Source organism: Podarcis pityusensis (genome assembly GCF_964106645.2).
Source record: "Podarcis pityusensis genome assembly, chromosome: 10".
Taxonomy (NCBI): domain Eukaryota; kingdom Metazoa; phylum Chordata; class Lepidosauria; order Squamata; family Lacertidae; genus Podarcis; species Podarcis pityusensis.
Window position 1 is genome coordinate 35,563,140 of NC_138035.1, and position 15,319 is coordinate 35,578,458.

Sequence of the window (15,319 nt, forward strand, 5' to 3'; positions counted from 1 at the left end):
GCAATCTCCAGTTAAAGGATTCCTTGTATCAGAGCTGGTACAATGTATTTATTTATTAAATTTACATGCTGCCTGTACAGCATAGTTCTCTTAATTGACAAACCCACTTAAAGTACAATAATAAATAAAATGTTAGCAAAAACAATGCTAACACCATTATACATCACATAAACCCATTTTAGATGGGCCCCAAATCCTGAGGAGCTGCTGCCCGTCACAGCTGAAAGTCTTATACAAGGTGACTCAGTAAAAAAACAGTTTCATTTATTTTTAAACAAGATAATATACTTTGCTACTTTTGCATATATAATATTGCATAGCTACTACTCCAGATTTCTTCTTCCAGTTTCCTAGACTGGCTTGCCTTGCATGACAGCTAACTGAATGCGTTTATTTTAACTTTAGGTCACCTTCATTATAAATTGCTTTATTTCCTGTTCACAGCTGCTAATTCTTCTATTTATACTTGTTCTTGTTGCTCATACTAACATCAGAGTTGTATCTACAGAATGTTTGCAGCCATAATAGTTCCTTAAGATTTGAAGAAATTGAATCATAAGCCATTTAATTTCTACAGAGAAACCAAGAGATTTGGCTAGAAATAATCTTTCCAATAAATAGCCATAATAATCTCCAGCAAAACTATAGCATGTTAGTCAGCTGGTTGTTGTTTATTATTTCCTCTAATATTGAACTTGGAAGGTTCCCATTCTATCAGTCTGGTTATAAGATGTGGCCAACCCAAAATAAGGTGGTAGTTGCTGAATTCTCAAGAGACTTCCTAGGTGTGCAGATATATATTTGTTCATAAATGTAAACAAATCCAGAAAATACTTACTGACTGCCAGGACTTACACTGAGGGGCCTACAAAATGCTGCAGTGAGTTGAGCTATGGAATGTTGAGGTATTGAGAGAGGGGCGGAAAATGGAGGAGTCAGAGGAAGAAACTGGCCGGCTTGAACCTCAAACTACCTTTAGTATCCTGGAAGTGGTGATGAGAATCGGGCAATTGTGCATCATGAAATTAAAAACCTCTCTCATGCTAAAGCGCAGGATCCACAGGGAAGCAAGATTGTTCTTACTTGTTCTTACTTACTCAGGTTTGAACTGATCAGCTGCACAGGGCTTTGGAATTAGGTCAAGAGTCACATGAAAAGGACTGCCGGTTGCCCACCTCTGCTAAAGAGGCAAAGGCAGATCTAGAAGAACATGACTGGTTTGGTTGCACTAAGTGCAGAGCTTCTAGGGTACCGCAGCAGGTGCCGCGGCAGTGACATCTAACAGAAGGCAAGAGGCTGGGGGGCTGCTCGAGCTTTTGGTGTCACGCGGGATGCCACTGATATTTGAGACACCAAGGTTCGCCTTTGACAGAGGGAGGTCTCATAAGAGAATTGCCCAAAATCAAGTTGCGGCCCACCCAGTCTGGGGTGATTCTTTCCTCCCCGGGCAATTCTATGCCCCATCAGTTACTATAAACTGATGATTTTGAGAGTGAAAACAAAAAACAAAATTTCACAGTAGAAGTTTTTTAACCATTAACAAAACATAATTCCCAATTGCTCACTGTAATTACAATGCACATACTATTAAAGCCAGTGGCATAATTCCAATTAATTTTAATGGATGTGGATTGTCCCATCAGAATTTGTGACCAACATATTTCTTCTTCTTCTTTCTAATGGATTTTTTTAATAAATAAAAAACCTTACTGTTGCTTGAAATATCTATGCAATTTACATTCAGTTTATGCTTTTTATTTTGCCTGTTTCATCTTTGGATCAGATAGATTTCCTTTTCATTTTTTCCTCCCAACAGATTGTTTATATCTTTGAAAATGCTTGCTGGTTATCAGATATATTTATATGACATATGGGCAGTAATTGGAGCTGAAGAAACTGGTTAAAAACCTGCTGCAGAGCCTGTAAAAATGAGAATTCTAACTATTGACCTCTTAAACAAACTGCTTCACACTGTAGACTATAAAGTGCACTTCATTTTATCATGTAGGTACAATCTCATATATCTACTCAGAAGCAAGTCCTATTGAGTTCAGCTGGACATTCTCCCATATAAGGATTGCAGCCTTTGTTTATTTTCTCCTTTCAGCTTTTGAAGAAGCAAGAGCATGCTTGTTTAATTTTCCAGTCTACATCCCCAAATTCTGGGTTTCTAGACTGGATTTCTGGTACTACTTAAAAATAGAATCTTACTTCCTTAGCTCGAGCTGGCACAAGACATTGTGGTGCCTGGGACCGTCCTAGCAGCATCTCTCCCACCATTCCTGCAGTCTTCTCCTTCTCCCGCCCTCCTGACCCCACACTCCACTCTCCGCCACCACCATATCCTCACAGTCCTCTCCTCAGCCAGTCATCTGTGGGTGCTCCCAGCTTTGCTCTGAGGAAAGGGTCCCTACTCAGAGTGAGGCATTGTGGATGAGGTCACCCAGAGAGCAACCAAACCAGCACTTCGTGGCTCTTTGAAATACAGGTTAAAAATTTGACGTTAAATTTTATTTAAACTTTAGGGATTTTTAAACTGTGTTTTTAACCAGTATTTTAAAGTGTCACATATTAGTGCTGGTACAGGTGCTTTCTGGGCAACCTTGCCCACAGTGCCTCGCTCTCAGTGTGAGCAGGGAGGTGGGCAGGTAGAAAGGAAGGCCAGAAGCAGCAGGTGGGCAAGAGGGAAGGAGTGGTGGTAGGCAGCAATGTTGGCTGGTCAGCTTGTTGGGGCAGGTGTTAGGCAACCTTGTGGGGCATGAATGGTGATAATTCACCGCCTGAGGCGAGTGCCTCTTTTCACCTCATGGAAGGCTGTTATGATTTGTGTGCTCATTGGCCTTGGTGGTTCTCAAATAATTTACTCATCCTTTGAGTCATTTATTGAAATTGTTGACAGGAGAGAAGACATTTCTTATACAATTTTTTTTGGGGGGGGGGAACAGCCACTGGCTTATCATACCTGCTTAAAGAAACAAACTCAGAATACTAAACATTTGCCTAAATAAAAAGATAATCCCTTACTTGCAAATGATAATGAGGCTTGGGCTTTGCAAGAATCCTGGCAGGAGAAAAAAATTCAAGCTACGGGGCATAACCTGCTAGTGCCTCAATGTTCCTTTTGCTGGTTATATCTGACACACATTAAGAGGCTGTTCTTGGCAGGCTACTTCCAGCCATAGGGAAAGTGACAATATGAATATATGAGAAATGGAACATCATGTTTTTAAAGGACGTTGAAGTAGTCTGAGCCTAATTTGAAGCCTTTTCTTTCAGCAGTTTGTGTGACAAGAAGTCTTTGCATTCAGCTCTGCTTTGTGATTTTTACCTATTCTCCAATTGGACTGTTTTGTAGCTTAAAAGACAATCTAGGGCATGGGTTGTTCAAACCAGATCTCCCAGGTTATAGCCAAACATATTATATTTGTCAGCAGCACCCAGGAAGAAAGTATACTCAGATCTTCCTCCAGGTTAATAGCTCTGGACTGACGTCAAGCAAGCATTTACTCCCTCCACTAATTTTTATGTCCGAAAGAAATCTTACCTGTAGCAAAAGTGTTATATGTTTTCAGATATAGGCACTTAAAGTGCTCTGTCTAAACTCCACACGTTTCTATATGGCAATTATCTATCTCCAAACTACTAGCTAAATTTAGTATGGAATTATAAGCCTTCAAATCTCATCCTGTGCTCTCATTGACGTACAAACAGAACATAAAGCATTTGTTTCAACAAGCTGAAAAAGGGAAAGCTGTTTGCTTTTTTTTTTTAAGTAACTGAAAATTGGAACAGAAATTTTTCCATGCTTTCAGTTTTGTTAGGAAATAATTTCATGGTAAAAAAACTGGAATGCATATTTAAATTTTTTACTTTGTTGTAAAATTTTTTTTATCCCTTTTGGACAATTACACAATTTTCTGTATTTATTTCCCCACTCTGCCACAATCAGAGTTATGTAAATTATACTTTTCTTTTCCCGTTTGTTCAGTGTAGCTGACAATGACCGCTCCCCACATCAAATGGGGGGTGCCTTTTGTGTGGTCGTGCACAGCCCCCCGGATCCCAGTGCGGCTCAAGGTAGTTCGGGCTGACTTCACCTCCCCAAGCTGGATACCTGGAGGTCTCTGCCTACCTCAGCCAATTGCCCAATCCCGTCTGGGGAGGCGTTGCCAGGGGATCAGCCAGGTATGGGGAGGGACTGCCCTGCCCACACAACAGAAGATGAATCTTACTGCGAAGCGTCAGTTGGCTCCAGAGCTTCTCCCACCCTGCCCTCCCTCAGTTAAGTCTTCTTATGTAGGTTAACCTCTTCTCCACAGGTACGTAGGTGCTGCTACGTCAGAGTCACTGTTGAAGGGCCGGAAAGGAATTTTCCTGCATTGGCAGGTTTTGGCTTTCCCGTAGCAAAACGTCACAACTTTGGCAGTTTCAGGCCTTGGGCGGAATCCTTTAGTCTATCTTCCTAAAGGGGTGTGTGAAGCCCACGCCCCCTTGCGGCGGTGATCCCAGGGTTCCCCATTAAAGGGGTCTTGAGGGGAGGCATTGGCCATATGCTGAGAGGTTGTCATTGCTCTCCCCTCCAATGGTGGCGAAATGGGGGGCAGGCTCTCTGCTTGAACATATGTTCTCCAGAGACAGCCCAATCCCCACACATTCTGGATAACCCTGATGTCTCCCAGATCCCCGGCTGGGGACTGGGAAGGATAAACACCCAATGCCTGAGCCAAGGTCTCCCTACATCTGAAACTTAATAAAGTTGTGGCCAATTTTCATCCTATAGCACGTTGTCTTGAGTCATTATTCCACTCGGGATGGAGGGGAGGCAGGCAAAGAAAACTACTACTCCTAGTACGGCTGGACTATTTCCTCTTCATCATTTATCACTTGCCCTTTGAGAAGGATTCCAGGTTAGAGAAAGAGGGAGGCAAATAAGGCACTGCTCTTTTTTAGCTTTTGTTTTGTTTTATTTTAAGTATATGACTTTTAATGTATCACTTGTATTATACTTAATAATGTGGGGACACTTTGAAGGTTTCAGCTGAAAACCAGCATACAGAGCCACTTACTTAAATAACAATTAAACAACCCAATCCAAACCTAATCAGCTGCCTTCACCTACCAATAAAATCAGGGCTGGTAGGAAACATACAGTCAGTTAAAACAAAACCCTGTAACCTGGGGAAGGTTCCAAGACTTAATAACATGAGCTAAGTATGGAGTGGGCAGTTACTATTAGTACACCTTGTCCTTCAGAAATCCAAGTAGATAGCAGAGGATGAAGAGGGAGGGTGACCTTCTCATATGGTCTCTGAATAGTGATTCCCAGAGGAAATACAGCTGAGATCCCTCTTCTTCTTGGGCAAAATTAACTAAATGATCAAATTGCACATCTTATTATAATAAAAGTGGTTACTTGAAAGGCAGGAGGAAATTTGATAGGAAATCTGATTATCTTGTGGTGAAGCATTTTGCACTATCATTATAAGAAATGCATTGTATGTGCTATCAAGGGGGAAACAGTACTAGGCTTTCTCAGCTATCATGGAGGTTCTTTTCCCATAGCTGAACAAAGGGAATAATTTTCTATATTTCTTTTAGGTATTAGTCTTCAGCAGCTGTGCATGTTTGCACATGCACAGTGCCTTGGTGAGCAAGGGATTTAAAATGAGTCCCTCGTCCTCCGAAATGGAATATTTTGACAAATGTTTTAGGGGTGCAGCTTGGGTTCTCAGTGGGGTGTTCAGTCCATTTCTACCTCATAAATACGCCTGTTAGATGAGTGCCTGTGCAGTTGCTGTTTGTCAAAACAAAGGCAAGCAAAAAAGGATGTGAGATGAACTGCAGCTGATGCAAAATGTAGAGCCAAAATTGAAACTGAGACTTACATTACAGGACATATTACTCTGGTTCTGTTCAATTGGCACTGGCTTCTAGTTTGTTCCTGAACTCATTTCAAGGTTCTGGTTAACACCTATAAAATTTGCTTGGCCACTACATTTTTTATCAAGGGGTTGCCCTATGTCCCACTGCCAGCAGATATATAGTTGAGTAGGGTACAGCTTTTTTGGTTGAGGTACTCAGGTTGTGAAACTCTTTCCCGGGAGAAGTTTGGTTAGGTTTCTTGTGATAATATCTAGGTGGATGGTAAATACTTTCTTGTTTTGCTATGCATTCAAGTTGTCTGCTCTGGCGAGCCAGCACCAGCGCAGCACACGGAAACGCCGTTTACCTTCCCGCTATAAAGCGGTACCTATTTATCTACTTGCACTTAGGGGTGCTTTCGAACTGCTAGGTGGGCAGGAGCTGGGACCGAACGACGGGAGCTCACCCCGCCGCGGGGATTCGAACCGTCGACCATGCGATCGGCAAGCCCTAGGCGCTGAGGTTTTACCCACAGTGCCACCCGCGTCCCGGGGTAAACGGTGTTTCCGTGTGCTGCGCTGGTGCTGGCTCACCAGGGCAGCTTCGTCACGCTGGCCACGTGACCTGGAAGTGTCTCCGGACAGCGCTGGCCCCTGGCCTCTTAAGTGAGATGGGCGCACAACCCTAGAGTCGGACATGACTGGCCCGTACGGGCAGGCGTACCTTTACCTTTACAAGTTGTCATAAATTCCTCCAAACTTAGTGGATTTTAATGGCTCTGTTTTAATCGCCTCTATGTTTTGTTTTTATGGTTCTGTGTTTTTTAATGGATTTTATCATAGAATCATGGGCAGGGAGGTGTACCCAAGGGTCATCTAGTATAACGCCCTGCAGTGCAGGAATTTCTGACAGATGGCCATCCAACTTCTATTAAAAAACCTGCAATGATGGAGAGTCCATTGCTTGCTCTTTTTTTGAGAGAAAGTCCATTGCCTTCTGAGATAGTCTGTTCTACTGCTGAATAGCTCTTAGAGTCAGAAAGTTCTTCATAGTGTTTCATCAGAATATCCTTTCTTGTAATATGAAACCATTGGTTCGGGCCCTGTTCTCTGGAGCAGAAGAAAACAAGCTTCCTCCCTCATCCTTCTGGCAGCTCTTCAATCTTCTCTTCTTCAGGCTAAACATACTTCGCTCCTTCAACCATTCCTCATAATGCTTAGTTTCCAGACCTTTTATCATATTGATTGCCCTCCTTTGCACACATTCCAACTTATCAATATCTTCCTTAAATTGTGGTGCCCAGAACTGGACACACACACATTTTTTTTAATCTTTCTGATTGCTGTATATTGGTTTTATACTTTTATGGTCCTTTATTTTATGCTGTCTTCTTTCATTCGTATTCTTCTTATAAAGCTCATTGAGAATACAATTAAAGGGAAATATTAAGGCAACTAAAATGAACAGAAATCTCCCTTTAACTCAAAACTGTGTTTTCTCCCTGAGGAGAAGCTGCCACTACACTGATTGCTTGCTCATGAGTAGCCCAACCATACATACATAATTTTATTTGTATGCCGCCTTTCCACAGTCCAAGCCATGGTCAAGGCAACTTACAACATGAAAAAATATAACTACAGCATAACAAAAGTGTTCATAACCAATAAATAAAACATTAGAAAACACAAAACCAAACTGAACAATTTCCGCGTAAGTCACAAAAAGATCTAAAATAAAAATACAAACACCCCCAACAGCCCCTCCCAAACAATACCCCAGCCCAAGGATAATCAGCCAGAATGAGTTGTTGTTGTTGTTGTTGTTGTTTAGTCGTTTAGTCGTGTCCGACTCTTCATGACCCCATGGACCAGAGCACGCCAGGCAGAGCACTCAATCTACATACAACTCAGAATGAGTTGTAGGCAGAGCATTTAATAAGAGACCGCAAGTTTCCATCCTGCTGACAATTTATAAACCCAGAAGAAGTCAGGGAAAGAGGCAGGAATACAGAGAACTTTGAGAACAATGAAGGTGGACTTCAGAGTAAGAGGTTGAGATTGATAGGTGGGGTTACCTACCTCTCCCTGCATCCCCATGAGCAGAACTTCTCTGTTCTGACAGAAAGACAGAGAAGGGAGTGAGTACAATCTGCTCTTGAAGAAAGCAGTTGCTTAAGCAGTGAAGAGCCTGGGGCTGCTGCACCCACCTTTTTCAGCAAGAGGTATACTATTAATCACCTTATTCTCCCACTGTCTTTAAGTCGCGCTGTCTTAAAGAGCTGCACGCAAACAAAGATCTCTATTGCGACCCTTTCCATTGTGTACAAGTAGGGACAGCAGTTTTTTAAAAGCCCAAAGAGGAGACAATCAGGAGTATGCAGCTGCAGCTTCTCTAGCGGCAGTGATAGATGCTGTTTTTCTTTCCCTTGAGGAACAGAAGGCCTTTTCAAGTTTCCATGAAGGAGAAAATCAGCCTACGCAGCTGAAGTCTCTTTGGCAGCAATAGTAGGTGCCAGGCAAAATCATTCTATTTCCCCAGGCCTTTGGCTAATAAAAAAACTATGGCCTTTTATTCGGGGGGGGGGGGTTAATATTTTTGTTTGCTACTATGTATTTTGTGTTTTTATATTGTAAACTGCCCTGTGATCCTTGAATGAAGGCTGGTAGAGAAATTTAATAAATAAATAAATAAATAAATAAATAAATAAAATAAAAATAAAATAAATAGCAGGTGCTGCATTTTCCTTTAGATATTCTTAACATGTACAACGGGGGAGAGGAGATAAATATTATGTATAAGATTAATATATGTATATCTACAGGAAGGTCAACTGGTACTTAAAACAAGTTAACTAACCTTTAGCAGACTGCAATGGTGGCTGCTGGCCAGGGAAGAAATGCTATTGTTCTTTGAATGCTTTTAATGCAACACTACAGGTAGGAGCCAGTAAGTTAAAAAAAGAGATACTTACTACCTGTATTTGGGGAGTTAGGGAATCAACTTTAATTTTCTTAGAAACTATTCCAGATTTGTTTTTAAAAAATACATCATGAATATGATTACACATAAAAGTATTACCCATTATTTTCCTTGGCATATAGGATTTTTCTAATCCAGAGAGATAGAGGGAGAGAAAAATATTGGAACATTTTTAAAAAAAGATTTTCCCTATAATTATTCGGTGAGATACTGCTCTGTACAGCTTCTTTTTACAGTACTAAAACAACCAGACCTGAATTATATGTATGTGATGTGCATGCTTTTGACAATGGACTTAATTTAGCCCATGGGTGTTTTTCAGAGCTAATCATCATTCTTGCTATTGTAATGAAATGAATAGGCTTTTTGAAATTTCTTGGTGGTGCAGAATCAGAATTGGAAGGGTTTTGCAGGTTATCTAATCCAACTACTTGCCCCGAAGGATAATGTGTGGCTTGTATCTAAAGCAGCTGTGACAATTTTTCGTGGTTTTTTCCCCTTCTTTTTTTTAATACTGTCTTTGTCAGATTCATCAGTTACCAGCTTGCTCCAATAATTTTTTTCTGTTCATTTTGAAAATTTAAAAAGTTTAAAACAGAACACTCCTATATATATTTCAGTCTCTCCTCATGGCTAACTTGATCCTGTTCCTTCAGCTATTTATTTATTTATTTATTTATTTAAATACATACACCGCTTGATTGTGGTAAACCTCAAAGCAGTTTACAGAAGATAAAACAGTAAAATGAAGAAAAATTTACAACCTCACTTTAAAACATACAGAAGTTAAAATACTAAAACAAATTAAAATTACCTCAGCTTCTGGGTAGCACCTGGGTAGGCTCGTCTAAACACGAATGTTTTTAGCAGATACTAAAAAGAGTCCCGGGAAGGTGCCTGCTTGCTTTCAATAGGCAAGGAGTTCCAAAGTGCAGGTGCTGTTGCACTATAAACGACTGAGTTCTTACAAATGCAAAACAGGCATTATGTGGTACCTGAAGTAGTGCCAATTCCACCGATCAAAGCAGTCGAGTGGGCGCATGTGGGTAAAGCAATCTCGTAGGTAAACTGGTCCCAGGTTATGAAGGGCTTTATACGCTAATAGTAACGCCTTGAACCTGGCCCTTGTGTGAAACACTCAACGTAAAGAAAAGTTCTAGGTATCTCTCAGGCTTATCTGCTGCATATGGAACATTAGTTGGTCTAAATCATGGATAGGGAAACTTAGACCTTCAGATGTTATTGAACTTCAACTCTCATCACCGTTCAGCATTGAACATGCTGGCTAGGACTGTTGGGAGTTGGACTCCAACAACCACTGGAGGGCCACATGTTTGCCATCTGTATTCTAAATAAAAATATATTACCTCACTTTTCATTTGTAATGGGATTGTCCAGAGTAACACACTGTGAATTTATTTCTGTGTACTTTGCTTTGGCATAAACAGTGTGCACCAAACATCTGTTTCAGGTTTTCTTTGTAACTAGGGAGAACGGCAAAAGCAGTTTCCTTTCAGGAAAGGTAATTACAAGAGCTGTGTTTGGGAGCTACAACCTTGAATAAACAAAACCTGTTTAATTTAGTCCCAAATGTAGTTCAAGGCAAGTATGGCTCTGCAAACAGAACCATAATTAGATAAGCATGCTGGGACTACACATTTGTGAAAGGGGAAAATGTGTTGGAAAACCTTTGCTATCCTTATCATATACATAGAGTCAAGGAAAATGGTTCTTAAATCTTAAGGCTTTCCAAGAGGATAAAATTGGACTCTTAAGTGCAATACCATGGTCATGCTCTTGGGAGTAAGTCCCACAACAAAAGTAGGACTTGCTTTTAATTAACATGTATAAGTTTTCTGTGATGGGACGATGAGCTGCTTGTGTGTAAAATCCTAGTCCCTCAGAGTTTGGTCAAGTTTGCAAACCTCTGTCTGTAACGGAGCCCCTTAAACATGGCTCCGTCAGTCGCTGGCAGATTCCGACAGTGGTTGCTTTCGGAATCGCTTCCAACATAAAAGCTCCTTAACGGAAACACGTCTTCTGGACTCTCTGCGTGACAGTTTCCGGCGAGGAGTGGGTGTCCCTACAGGAGGTCCTGAAACCTCCCCACTGTTTTCGCTGGAAGTGTCTCTGAGCCATCCCTCCAGCTCCCTTTCCCTCAGCTCAGCTCCTCTCCCCCTACTGGTTCCCTCTTCAGCTGCTGAGTCTCTCCCAACCTGTGTGAGCCCTTTCACTTCCCTTCCTTCCGATGGCAGTTCCCTGACATCCACCTCCCCTCCAGGGCCCCCTTCATCCCCTCTCGCCCCCTCCTCTACGGGCGGTGAGGAGGCAAAACCCCGGAATGAACTTCCTTCATCTTCCGATGTCCCGAACACTTCTCTCCACCTGTTGCGGTTCCTGGTCTCGAAGTACTCCTCCTCCTCAGAGTCCATCTCCCCTTCCCCTTCCGATTCCGAGAATCCTTCCAACTCCTCCTCCTCATCGGTGGTCCCAAAGTATTCCCTCCGGAACCTCTCCACAGGCTGAGGTTTCCTTGGGAACCTTTGATGGAACGTTTCTATCAATACCTCGTCATTGATATCTTCTGCCATTACCCAAGTGTTTTCTGACTCCGGTTCTCCTTCCCACGCTACCAAATACTCCACCTGATCCCCCTTCCATCTGGCGTCGAGGATTTCTGCCACATGGCTGCTGCATTCCCTTTCTTCTATGACCGGTCCCCGAGTGGCCATCCCTTCTCGTCCCCCCTCATACGGTGACAGTAACGACCTGTGAAATACTGGGTGCAGTTTCATGTGGTTGGGTAACCGGAGCCTGAAAGCCACTGGGTTGACCTGTTGAATGACCTCAAAGGGACCCAATCTCCTGGGTCTTAATTTCTTACAACCTCCTTTGAACGGCAACCCTTGGGTTGACAGCCACACCCTATCTCCCACCCTTATGGTTTCACCTTCCCTTCGGTTCTTGTCTGCCTGCCTCTTGTATTCTTCCTTCGCCCTTTCTAAGTTGAGTTGGAGCTGACGATGGATTGCTTCCATTTCTTCTACAAAATGCTCGGCTGCCGGGACACCCCATCTCTCCCCTTCTCCCCCTGGGAAAGCCCTGGGATGACACCCATAATTAGCCAAGAAGGGGCTCATCCCTGTGGACACATTCTCGGCATTGTTGTAGGCAAATTCCGCCAGCGCCAACTTTTCTACCCAGTCATTCTCTCTGTCATTGACATAACACCTCAGGTATTGCTGGAGGACCCCGTTTGCTCTTTCCGCCTGCCCGTTGGTTTCAGGGTGCCGGGCAGTCGAAAAGTTGACCTCCACCTGCAGTAAGCTCATGAGCTTCCTCCAGAACCTGGAAGTAAATTGTTTTCCTCGGTCTGAGACCACCCTCAATGGCACCCCGTGCAACCTAAAAATGTGTTCTACAAATAACTTCGCTGTCTCTTCCGCCGTGACTGCATGCGAGCAGGCTACAAAGTGGCACATCTTTGTTAGTAGGTCTACCACCACCATGATGGCTGTTTTCCCCTTGGACTTCGGCAGATCAGTCATAAAATCTATCGACACTGCCTCCCAAGGTCGTTCTGGGGTTGGTAAGGGTTCTAATAGCCCCGCCGGTGCCCGCCTCTCCCCTTTGGCTCGCTGGCATTGCTCACACCCTCTTACATACTCCCGTACATCTTCCCTCACCTTAGGCCACCAAAATTCCCTGGTGACCAACCACATGGTTTTGTGTTGTCCAAAGTGCCCCGCCGTGGGGCTGTCGTGCAACTGCTTGAGTACCCTCCCCCTTAAGTCTCCTTCAGGGATATACAGTGCCCCTTTGTAATACAAAGCTCCATTTCTTTCCTCGAAACCCCCTGGTTCCTCTCCCTCACCCCTAAGACCTCTGAGCTTATTCTGGGCGTATTCATCATTCTCTGTTTCCTCTACCAGTTCTCTTTGTCCCACCAATGCCGCCCCACACACCCAGCGGTCCTCTGGAATGACATGTCTCTCTTCGGGTGCTCCCTCCCCCTCCAAATATTCAGGTTTGCGTGAGAGAGCGTCCGCCCTAATGTTCTCTGGGCCTGGCACGTAACAAATCTCAAAGTTAAATTTGGAGAACTCCTGGGCCCATCTCACTTGCCGTTGGTTGAGCACTCGTGCCGTCCTCCAATACTCTAGGTTCTTGTGGTCAGTGCACACTTGCACCTTATGTTGTGCGCCAATTAGCAGGTGCCTCCATCTCCGGAACGCCTCATGAATGGCTAGTAGTTCTCGGTCATACACCGTGTAGTTCCTCTCGGATTTGTTCAGCTTTCGCGAAAAAAAAGCACACGGTCTCCACTCTGACTCCTCCTTCCCTGGCTGCAGAAGCACCGCCCCAATAGCTCTGTCTGATGCGTCAGTTTCCACTCTCATCGGTTTTTGTAAATCCACATGCAGGAGTTGTTGTTCCGAGGCGAAGGCCCTTTTTAGTTCCTCAAATGCTCGCTCCGCCTCCTCAGTCCAAACGAACTTCTTCTTACTGCTGAGACAGTCCGTAATGGGCGCCGTCAGGTGGGCAAAGTTTCGGATGAACTTACGATAGAAGTTCCCAAATCCTAGGAACCTCTGCACATCCTTCCTTGTTTTGGGTGTTTTCCATTCCAGCACCGCCTGGACCTTGCCGGGATCCATGGCCAATCCCTTGTCTGACAGGCGATACCCCAGGAATTCCACCTCCTTGGTATGAAACTGACACTTCTCCAGTTTCACCCACAGCTGGTTGGCTTGCAGCCTGCTCAACACTTCTCTGACGTCTCTCACATGCTGCTCCTCATTCTCAGAATACACCAACACGTCGTCTAAGAAGGCCACACAATTCTTGTAAAGCAAAGGCCCCAGGACATGGTTCATAAACGATTGAAAGCACGCGGAGCCTCCTTGTAGGCCGAAGGGCATAACTAAATATTCAAATGCCCCCAAAGGGGTGAACATGGTGGTTTTCCATTCATCCCCCTTCCTTATTCGTATCAGGTTGTACGCCCCCCTTAGGTCCAGTTTAGTAAAAATCTTTCCCTTCCTGACCCTTGTCAAAATGTCGTCAATCCTGGGCATAGGGAAAGCCACTGGTTCTGACACTGCATTTAAGGCCCTGAAGTCACACACAAGCCTCGGCTTGTTCGTGTTTTTTTTATCCACAAAAAACACTGGGCTGCCCCCCACCGCCCTGGACTCTCTGATGAACCCTCTCTTCAGGTTCTTGTCAATGAACTCTCTTAGCTCCTGCATCTCTCTGTCTGACATGGCGTACAGCTTGCCTACAGGGAGCTGTGCCCCAGGGAGTAAATTTATTTGACAGTCAAAGGGTCTATGCGGGGGTAGTTGGTCAGCTTCCCTTTCGCTGAAGACGTCGCGGAGATCTGCGTATTGTCGTGGTACCTTCACGTTCTCCGTTACTTCAGTCCCTGCTAGGGTGGCTTGGGCCCCTGCCAAACCCTTTCCCTCTTTGCAGTGTTCTAAGCAATGTGCTGAACCAAAAGAAACCACTCTCTGATGCCAGCCCACCAGCGGATCATGTAACGCTAGCCAGCTCATCCCCAATATAATGGGAGCTCCTCCCAAGGTGGCCACATTAAACGCTATCAGTTCGGTGTGCCTTGCCACCTTCATTATCATTGGGACGGTCTGCAAGCTGACTTCTCCTCCCAACAGCTCCCTGCCATCGATCGTGGTCACCTGCAGGGGGTTGCTTAAAGGGATCGTCTGTATCTGGTGTTCAGCTGCAAACTCTTTGCTCATGAAATTGCAGGAGCTGCCTGAGTCCAACAGCGCCTTTATCTTTAGAGGGTGTCCGTTTGGCAGCTCTAGCGCCACTTCTATCACTAGGGCGGGTTTAGGAGGTTCTGGCGTGGGCACTTTCACTGCTCTTTGGCCTGGCTGCTGTGCCCCGACGGTGGCAGCCAGGCGTTGGCTTTTACTTGCTTCGGTATTTCTTCCTCTCTTCCCTCCACAGCTCCTACCATCCCTTGCCATTCCTTCCTCTGGGGGCAGACTCTGGCAAAGTGACCTGGCTGTTGGCAGAGATAGCATTTCCGGGCGCCTTTTCCCTCCTTCTTTCCCCCCTCACTGGGCTTTGAAACTGCGCGCGCGCGCGCTGTTCCGATTTCCATCGGCTCTGCCGGCGGGAAAGTTGGCTCTGGACTGTCGGAATGCTGTGATGGGACGATGAGCTGCTTGTGTGTAAAATCCTAGTCCCTCAGAGTTTGGTCAAGTTTGCAAACCTCTGTCTGTAACGGAGCCCCTTAAACATGGCTCCGTCAGTCGCTGGCAGATTCCGACAGTGGTTGCTTTCGGAATCGCTTCCAACATAAAAGCTCCTTAACGGAAACACGTCTTCTGGACTCTCTGCGTGACAGTTTCCGGCGAGGAGTGGGTGTCCCTACAGGAGGTCCTGAAACCTCCCCACTGTTTTCGCTGGAAGTGTCTCTGAGCCATCCCTCCAGCTCCCTTTCCCT

The 15,319-nt window shown here is 44.5% G+C and overlaps 1 protein-coding gene across 6 annotated transcripts in view; it reads left to right on the forward strand.

Moving 5' to 3' along the window:
- The window catches only part of ANKS1B (ankyrin repeat and sterile alpha motif domain containing 1B), a 353,409-nt gene that overhangs the window by 107,523 nt on the left and 230,567 nt on the right, over positions 1-15,319 (forward strand). The window lies entirely within an intron of this gene.